Source organism: Pleurodeles waltl, chromosome 8, assembly GCF_031143425.1.
Source record: "Pleurodeles waltl isolate 20211129_DDA chromosome 8, aPleWal1.hap1.20221129, whole genome shotgun sequence".
Classification (NCBI taxonomy): domain Eukaryota; kingdom Metazoa; phylum Chordata; class Amphibia; order Caudata; family Salamandridae; genus Pleurodeles; species Pleurodeles waltl.
Genome location: NC_090447.1, coordinates 640,270,950 through 640,281,574, shown reverse-complemented (window position 1 = coordinate 640,281,574; position 10,625 = coordinate 640,270,950).

Genomic DNA, 10,625 nt, shown 5'->3' with positions numbered 1-10,625 from the left:
AATGCGCACTCTGAAAATGCGCTCCTGTCTCCTCCTCCCTCTCCTCAAACCTGCCAAGATCCTCATTCTCCTTGTCATGACGTAGAGTGCAGCCATTGTGGAAAAGAGTCTGAGGCATTCTGGGCCTCTTTATATAGGTTGCACCTGGTTACCACCTGGTATCACCTAGTGGTAATTTGCATGTGCAAAAGGCCATTCTGCGAAAATTCACAATTTGCGACATTTTGATGCATCGAATTGCGACATGGTTTTGCATGTCGCATTTTGCATCTCGCAATTTCCGACTTGAAATACCGAATCGCTAATTGTGATTCGGTATTTCATGTCGCAAATTGCGAGACGCAAAATGTGGCACGCAAAACCATGTTGCATCGCAAAAAATTGCAATTTTTGCGATTCCTTATTTTTGGTCTGCGAATGCCTTTCATGCATCGCAGACCACGTTTTTGCATTCGCAAACGGCCAAATTTTGCGATTTGCACCGTTTGCGAATGCAAAATGGTTTGATACATCTGGCCCTAAATTACTACTGAACAAGGGTTTAATGAGACACCTGAATGTAGCATATCAGTCTGCAATCACAAAAAGACCACAATGAATAACCACTGTTGTAGTACTTCGCTCTCTTATATGCATCTCTAATCAGCCTTCTAGGATATCCCCTCTGAAGAAATTTCTCTTTTAAATCATTAGCATGTTTATCATATTCAATTACATCACTACAATTCCTCCTAATCCTCAAAAACTGACTAAAAGGGATACTTTGGCATTGGCATCTCGGATGGTAACTCTCAAAATGTAGTAAAGTATTGCGGGCTGTGGGTTTAGTATACAAAGACACTAATAAACGTCCTTGATCTCCATATATGAGAATATCCAAAAAGTCCACCTGCTGATTACTTATATTAGGAGTAAATCTCAAATTATCATCACATAAATTGAGCCATTCAATAAACTCCTGCAAGGCATCTCTGTCTTCTTCCCATATAAAGAAAATATCATCTATATAGCGTGACAAGTGTCTGACATTTTCAAAAAAAGGTGCAACTTAATTAAATATGAATCTCTTTTCAGATAATCCCATAAAGATTTTAGCCACACTCTTAGCACATGTATTGATTCAGTTTTGCTTATTTAACTTATTTTTTTAGTGATGAATGATTAAGGTATATTTGAGGATGAGTGTTGGCAGTGAGAGAGTTTTCCGGTTTTGTCCTTAGAGCACTTGTATATTTATACATAAATCAGGTATTTGTGATTAATAATAATAATAAAATATTTGTCTATATACTATTTTTAATAGCTTAGTGTTATATGTATGATTATTTTCTTTATGCTCAACGCTGTTTATTTTTCTAGGATTCTTGTTGGAGCCTTGTTGGAGGTGGGTTTTCTCTTTCGTTCTTTAGCTTATCCCTGTCCCGCTTCTTATCATTTACTCTGGCGTACCCGTTGCGTTATTTGGCTGTCCAGAATTTGCCTCAATGCCAGGTGGTCACCCTAAGTAATTATGACCGTCTTTATTCAAATGTCAGTGAGCGGCAACATCATGTTGTACCTTTGTGAAACAGCATAAGGTACTTTGTGATACTGTCTTTCCTCTTCGGGGACCACTACCTTTAAACCTGAGAATGTGATGACACAGCTGGTCGGAGGAAGAGTCAGGGTATTACTAAGCCTGACTCTAGGGGAGAATTTGGGTGAAGGTTGATGATAGCGATGTTTATGCTTTCCCTTAGACAACCAGTGTTTGCATACAGACATTGTGTAAGCCCGAGGCATACTTTATAATGGAATTGATGGTGCAGCTGTGTATATTTAAGGACCTACTGCTCCCTTGATTTAAAGACTCTAATGTTCGTTATGCTTTACATAGCATGTTGTGTGTGATGTGTGAATAAGGAGTATGTTGTTTTACATGTTTCGTGATTTTCTCTCTTTTACGTAGGGAACCTCTCAGTTGGTGTTCGTTTTTATGTGGGAGGACTTGTAAATCTCAGTGGAGATTACATTTTTCAGTGAAAGAATCAAAGTGTACATAAATGAAGCAGATTTTTATGGGCGAGTGCAAAGCACTCCGTCCCATTCTGTAATCTTTTGGTTTGTTTTCAGGTTTTCGATTACCGCCTTCACTTAGTTTCATCGGCATGCCTATGAAAATCGTGTTTTTCTTGCATGGACTCAGACTCCACTGTGAAATGTTCAATTTGCACTGCCTGTCTACCGGCTTGATGAGCTATTCTTTTTCTATCTGCAATTGCTTAGGATTTGATTATATGTCCGGCCTGCAGATTCAGCAATCAAAATTGTCCGTCATTACTTCGCTGCTTGATTAGACCCCAAGTGTGCCATTTGCAAAGGTCCAGATGGTATACTTGCTTTGAATACACAATGGCACACCTCCACAAACCAATTCTCTTTTCCAGCATTGCAACACATACGTACAACAGTTCTTGCAGGTGACACTGAATACTCAAGAGAACATCTGTCTACTAACAGCACTCTGTAACGCACTTATTCATTCACTCTCTTCAACAGTTAGAATGCTCTAGGGCTCCCATTTGGACGATTGGACATATGGTAAACAGCTTTAACTGAACAGCAAAGCATTGTAGTATCTAGATTTGGCAGTATGATTTGACGGTAACATTCAATGCCAAAAAAATCCTTGGTGTGTGTGCTTCATGTAAGAAATACACATTGCATAATTAAACCTAATCTACCCTAAATAACGAACCCTGGCACAAGTGGCTACTTGTAATCAACCACCATAAAAAGAAGGGAATGAACAAGATACGTACTTGTAGATATTTTTTTCCGAATAGGGAACAAATAATGCACTTTGCAACGATAACGCTCTATCTATTTAATTGACATTATTTTATGCTTGTTGCTAATCATGTATGATTTAATTCATCATATTTCGTTACTCAGTTTTGGATAATTGAAATAATTCCTGCAGATATATTCAACATTAACATCCTTGCTCATGCTGAAGATTGGCCCGTGCATATTCTATTTATGTATATTTCCATGTTTGTGTTCTTCTTTTTGTCTTCTCCCTTGATTTTTTGTATTTTTAATAGGTATTATGTAAATCTTATGTGTGGTGTTTTCAGTGTTTATGTATATATTTGTGTTGTTATATATATATTTATGTTTGTACTATAAGAAATTTGTATATATTGTATTACAGCCCTGAAGAAGTCCTGTTGTATGGATGAAACGCGTTGGCTGTTTCTGCTGTGAATGTTTGCCTATTGTAAAAGGAGAAGAAGAATGAAGAGAAGATTTGAAATGGATTGATTCTAATAAATGGGACTTTTAAATACTGTTTAGGGTGGTGCACCTTCAGTAAATGATTTGTTCGTAGTTCCTTTTCAGGATTGCACCTTGGCAGCAGGTGTTGGAATGCATGCACACATCATCAAATTGTCAATTTCTATTGAATTTCAAATATATGTTAGGTGATAGGGGTTAATCAATCAATCAATCAATCGGTACACTTGTAAAGCGTGCTACATACCCGTGAGCATCTCAAGGTGCTGAGGCTAGGGGGGGTGCTGCTACTGCTCGAACAGCCAGGTCTTGAGTAGCCTACTGAAGGTCAGCAGGTCCTGGTTCTGTTGTAGGAGCAAGAGGAGGGTGGTCCAAGTCTTGGCGGCGAGGTGGGAGAAGGAACTGCTACCGGTGGTCACTCTTCGGATGCGAGGGACGGTGAGAGGGTGAGGTCGGCTGAGCGGAGCTGGCGGTTTGGGGTGTAGAAGGTGAGTCGTCTGTTTAGGTAGGCGGGACCGGTGTTGTGGAGTGCCTTTTGTGCGTGGGTGAGGAGCTTGAAGGTTATCCTTTTGTTGATAGGGAGCCAGTGTAGGTCTCTCAGGTGTGGAGTGATGTGGCTGTGACGGGGTACGTTGAGGATCAGGCTTGCAGAGGTGTTTTGTATACGTTGCAGTCGTTTGAGGAGTTTGGCCGGGGCTCCCGCGTAGAGGGTGTTTCCGTAGTCAAGTCTGCTACTGACAAGGGCCTGGGTGACTGTTCTTCCTGATTCTGTGGGAATCCACCTGTAGATCTTGCGGAGCATGCAGAGGGTGGAGGAGGAGACAGCGTTGACTTGCTTGGTCATGGAGAGTGTTGAGTCAAGGATGACGCCCAGGTTGCGTGCGTGGTCGGTGGGTGTCGGGGCTGCTCCCAGTGCGGTCGGCCACCAACAGTCGTCCCAGGCTGAGGGGTTGGCACCAAGGATGAGGACCCCCGTCTCATCTGAGTTCAGCTTCAGTCTGCCGTTCTGCATCCATTTGGCGACAACCTTCATTCCTTTGTGGAGGTTGGATTTGGCGGTGAGGGGTTCCTTGGTGAGGGATAGGATCAGCTAGGTGTCGTCGGCGTAGGAAATGATGTTGAGGTCGTGCAGCCGGGTGACGTGGGCGAGCGGGCCATGTAGACGTTGAATAGTGTTGGGACGATCCTTGGGGTATGCGACAGATGATCTTGGAGGCTTCGGATCGGAATGGGGGGAGGCAGACGCTCTGGGTTCCGCTGGAGAGGAAGGAGGTGGTCCATTCCAGAGCTTTGTCCCAGATCCCTGCCTTGTGGAGCGTGCATGTGGGTGCATGTAATTATAGCCCGCTGCTCGCTTTCAAATACCGGTGCATATTGAATCCAGAAGGTGTTGCATTGGGGTGAAGTGATAAAATATTACACTTTAGCTCATGAGAAATGCATGGGAACATTGGCTTAGCATCTCATAATTGGCTCCTTGTTTCATCTCATAGCATATCTGTGAATAAGGTGCATGAATGTTATTCAAGTAACTTTGGAAATCCTTCCCATGTAGTGGTAACAGATTGTGGACTTCTTTTTTCTCAGACATTATGACGATACCATGTAGTGATCAATTAAAACTGAAATGAAACAACTGAAATTTTAACTCACTTCCACACACAGCTGAAATGAGCTTGTAGTAGGAATAACTCTGTATCCTACCAATTGCAATGATAGCATTTATGACATTTGTGAAAATATTTTCCTTGTGTTATATTGCAAACGAAACAATGAGTTATCTCCTCACTCATTCAGTGGCTTTTCTATGTAAGCATACTTATAAGAAACCTCACTTATGTAAATGAATATTCCATGTGGGTTAATCTTTAATATTTTGTCTTATTCTGTTGATATTGCCTCCATTCTTTTGTCTAAGTATACACATTTATAATTCTTGCGAAAACGATTCTTTATTTTCTCAATAAATTAATGTTTAATCAAACTTTAAATTTGAGAAATTATTTCTTTGTAAGGTGTTCCACTGCCCTGGGGTCCTTTCCACACTATTCAAAACAACTAAATTAATAATTAAGGGATTGGGAGAAATGTGCCAACTGTTCTCATATTGGTATTCTTTTGTAATCTGTGTTCTTTGGGTGAGAGAAATTGGTATTGTATTGTAAGAAATTGGGGTATTAGCTGAGGGATGGGGATGGTACTCACTTCAAGTATTAATCACAACTCATGTCAGGGTGACTCATTTAAGTCACTAAATAAACCTGAGCTCAACCCCCGGTAGCTATGGCACGGAGAAGACAGGCTTAACTTAGAGGTAATGTGTAAAGTATTTATGCAGTTCTAAACCAATCATAAAGTCAAAATACTGCATGAGAAAAATCCCCAAACAATTTAGAATAATAAAGGCCATGTTTGTTAGACCTGATAGCCTTAGGGTGGTCTTCCCCCAAATGTTGTTTTCTTGTCTCATGTTTTACTTATCTATTCTTTTTTTACTTTAGGACTCTGAGCACTTTATGAGTGGTAAAGTGCATGTGCTATCTCCCTAAAACATGGTTTTAGTGCTATATTCCTACTTGATATATGTAATTTACTTATAAGTCCCTAGTAATGTCTACTACATGGGCCCAGGCCTGTAAATAAATTCTACAAGTGGACCTGCAGCACTGCCTGTGCCATCCACTTAAAAACACTTTAAAACATGTCCCTGGCCTGCCAATGTAGCCTGAATGCAGGGCTACTCTGCCATGTCAACTTGGCATTTGAAACCTCTTACCAAACCTTAAACTCCCCCTTTATTACATATAAGTCACCACCAAGGCAGGCCTCAAGAAGCCTATAGGGCAGGGTGCTATTTAATTAGATGATAGGACATATACTTTTAAGTTTTAAATGTCCTGGTAGTGAAAAACTCTCAGATTAATTTTTCACTACTGTGAGGCCAACCCGTCTCAGAGGATAACATTGGGGACTTCTTATTACATTTAATAAGCTGTAATTCCTGATTGGAAAGAGATAGGCCTGTCATGTCTAGTACCTATGTAATTGTAAAGATAAATCCTCTTTAATGGTAAAGTCGTATGTTTTTTTGCAATTTTGAAAATCCCACTTTTAGAAAGTTGGCATTTTCCTGCTCTTAGCCCTGTGTACTTGCAGCTTGTCTTCAATAGACGTCTAAAGTGGGGTGACAGCTGGGCTTATGCATTCCCTCTAGACAGCCACACACAAATGGAGCTTAGGTGTGACTGATGGGCTATCAACACCCTGAAGAGCCATCCTAGTCAGGATGGGAGGGAAACGTGGGCTACATCTCACAGTTACACCACAATAGGCAGTATCCTGTCCCCACACAAAAGGCCACCTGTAGTGAGTCTGGAGCTAGTGCAGGAAAGGAGGATCTCTATGCACATCAAGACCCTTCTTTGAAGGCTACTCCACTTCAAAGGCACTATTCAGTATAAGAACTGAACGTCTAACCCTACCACTTCATTACACTTCTGGATCTGTGGATACTCTATCTGGAAGGACTGCTGTGCTGCTACACGGACTGCCACTCTGCCTGACTGCTGCTCTGGAATAACTGCTTTCTTGCTGTACTGCCCTGCTGCCCTCCTTGCCTGGGTGAGAAGGGCTGGATGCACATCACTTGAACCCAGAACAAAAGTGACTCTAAGTAGTTCCTGGCTTTACTCCTGTTTTCTGAAGTCTTGGATGCAAAAGACTTCCAACTCATCACCTACAGCACCTGGACCCTACCAACTTGTGTCTTGCTCTGACAAGTTGTGCCAATACAGACTTGGCCCCTTGGAAGTGGGTATAAAGAGCTGCCCCACCCAAGAATCAACACATCTCCACCGACTCATCACCGCTGCTGCAAGGATCAAGTGCAATGCATCAACAACTGTGCAGTGCATTGCCTCCATTTTCAACGCATCTCCAACTTTGTGTGGCTCAAAGCAGACGCATCACCTCCATTCCAAAGATCGATGACAACGCCTCGCCTTTTCTGCTCCTCACATCTTATTTGCCATTGACACAAGCAAGGTGCTTTTTCAGTGGACCAAGGCTGGTCCCTGTACCTGACCTGCGCTCCATCGTGGTTTGCCTGACTTTTCAGATCTGGCCTCATCCAGTTCAACCAGAGAGCCCTGATTGGAGCTTTATGCTTCTAAGCCCTACAATTAAGTTTATTTACAAAATAATATTGCTATTTCTACTTTACTGTATTTTTGTTGTTTTTGTCGTGTTATAATCATTAAATTAAGCTGTATTTTTCTAATCAGGTGCTGTATCTTTTTGTGTGGTGTCTTCACTGTTTTACTATTTGAATTGTTTCACAATACTTAACACATTGCCTATTAAGTGGAAGCCTGAATGCTCTGTGACAAGCTACCAGGGGGTGAGCACAGGTTCTTTTAGTGTGTATTTGTGAATTGCCCTCACTAGGACTGTGGTTCCTGCTTGGACATGGTGAAACACAGTTTCTAACAATGTTTATAAAATTACACAAAAAGACAAAAATCTAATGAAGGAAGACAGAGCTATGCATTTTTATATTTAAATGTAAAAATAGCACTTGGCCTCTGAAATGGAAGTCAAAAATCCCCAGCAGGACAAGGCATCAGATATGACTAAAGAGGGCTCCATGTTTTCAGGTAGCCTCTCGACAAGGTCTCAGGAAAGCTGTTGACTTGTGGCAGGAAGGCTCAGGGTGTGAGAAATTCGAAGTTTGCATCCAGAGGAGGTCTATTGATCGCGTTCACCTAGTAGAGATTTCTACCTTCAAACTTAGTCACTTTTTTGTAGCTCAGATTCTTCTGGTTAGGCAAGGATGCAGCCTGTAGGGCTCTAACAGGCCCAAAGCTTTCTCTGCAATGTTACATTGAATCTGAATGCTGCTGCAGAATAGCTCTGAGGTGGAGCACCCTGAATCTTTGAACCAGCAGCAGCACACCTTCATTGGATCGACTTGCAGGTTGGTGCTGTACCTCAGAAGGTCTTTCAAGACAAATGTTTTTCAAGTACCAGATTTCAGAGAAACTTAGGAGGAGTATATATTATGGCACCAGCCAAGGGTCCACACCTTGAGAACAGCACCTTGGGGTAAAAACTTACTGAAGCATGGTTCAGGGCAGGTCTAGTTGGAACCAGTCAGTTGGGCATTTGCAGAAAAAGGCCTCATATAGCTAGTTGTGTCCCTGTAGCTTGAGCAGGAGCCTTGGAGTCAATGTCTTTGTCCTCGGTACAATAGGGAGAGCAGATTCAGTCTTTTTGGTTCTTCGTAGGTCATGGGCAGCAGGTTCAGTGCTCATCAGTTCTTCTACAGATCTAGAAAGTGATCTAAAGAGGGTAATGTGGGTGCCACATCTTTGCCTGGCACCAGCCTGTGGGTGGAGGTGACTCCTGGTCCCTGTGTAACTAATGGGGTACAAGTTTCCAAGGGCAGCGCTATTCACTATTGCGCACTTTCTGTGTGTTCTACTGCAAACAATCCTACAGTGTTCCTCTCTGCCTACATTCAAGATGGTGGAACCATTCACCCGCTATGTAGAGACTGTGTGCCCATCCTAAAGTTGTGGACAAGGAAATGAGCAACTCCCTTCTCTGTGATCACTCCAAACCAATTCTGGAGACAGCTCTTCTCCCACTGGGATTGGTGCTTGCCTGACTAGGGGGCTTGACTGTAAAATTTGCCTGTGACAGGATAGGAGTCTTTGGCATTAATCAAGTTCCTGGGCACAGCTCATATGGTCATCCCGCCAGGGGAACAGAACATCTCCTCATTCCCAAACTCTTCGTCTCAACTCCGGGAACAGGCTCACACGTTCCCAAGGGGGCTTTTCGGTTCCTGGGTGAGAGTTGGAGCTCAGGCAAATGGGCCTCCAGAAGATTCCATCAGGGAAAAGGTAACTTTCTAAAAGTATCTTTTAAAAATATTTATTACAAATATGTCTTCAGCAGTGAAGCTGGCTTGTAATAAATAAATATTTCAGAAAGTCCAAGTTTTAAAAGTGTAAGTGTTTCCTAGCTGGAGATAACATTATTACATGTAATATTTTGTGCCATTGCTTTTCTATGGGACAGCTAACACTGCTACAGTGAGAATAGCCTTTGGGGCCCTTTTATTGAAGGACATGTTTAACATTAAACGTTTACATGTTTATCTCTTAAATACCATACACCAAGTGAAATTGGCAGTAAGGCATTCCTGGGGTGACTTATTAGTGTATAAAAAGAAGGTATAGGACTGTCAGGTAGGGTTATTTTGACAGATGGAATCTGTTATTCTAATAGTGAGGGTAAGGCTACAATGGAAGGCCTGCAGTCAGGTTTCCACTGGTGTTATTTAACTTACAGGCCCTGGGTACACTCTTGTGTCATTTACTAGGGAATTATTGATAAATTAAATATACCAATTAGAGGTATGCCAATTTTGTAATTTTTAAATGGGGAGTAGAGGTCCTGACTGAATATATATTTAGCAACAGTAAACAGAATCAAGGCAAAATCTAGGGGTACACCATGCACAAAATTATAATTTCCAAGAGGTATGTATTTTGAGGGCATTTTGACATATGTAGAAGGATTCATTTTATAAATTGTTTGGTACTGAGTACAGCCTTTTATTTGAAGGGGCAGATTTATCCTGATTGTGGAACCTAATTGTTGTGGGCATTGCAGAGGTCCCCCTCTGTATCCCCCAGCACTGGCTTTCTGCCAGCCTTTCCATGGCAGTGCAACCACCATGGAAAAGCTGGCACAAAATGTAGTTGTGATCAAGGCTGTGCCACCATGGGCACTGCTGTGGCTGACCACAACTTTGACTGCCACGGGGGCGTGGCCAAGGACCCGGAGATGGCGCACTCCTGAATTTCTCGCTCCGGAGGGGCCGGCGAGAAAACGTGCAAAAGCGCACCCTCTCCGGGCCGATCGAGGTCCGTGCGGAGGGGTCGAGCCGACGGAAGCGACCGGGCTTGTTTGGGCCCCCGTGGCGACCCTGGAAAGTGCCGGGGGCGGAAACGGCCCTTCGGCGAGCTTGAGGGCCGGAGGCCTGGCCGCGCGGCCGAGGCCGCGACCTCGCGCTGGGCCGTGATCCAACGCGGCATGTGGGTGGACGGCCCAAAACAGCGGGGGACTCTGGACGAGTCTCCCCGTGGCTACGGAGGAGCCGGTTGGGGCCCGGGAGCCCAGGTGAGAACGTACCCAGTCGGGGTGAGGTGAGGCGGCGCTCCTGGATACGGGTGGCCCCCTGAAAATACAGGGCCCGGATCGCGATAGGGGTTGTGGCCTCGTGCTGGGCTGTGGACCGAGGCAGCGCTGGAGCGGTCAGCCCGCGGACGGCGGGG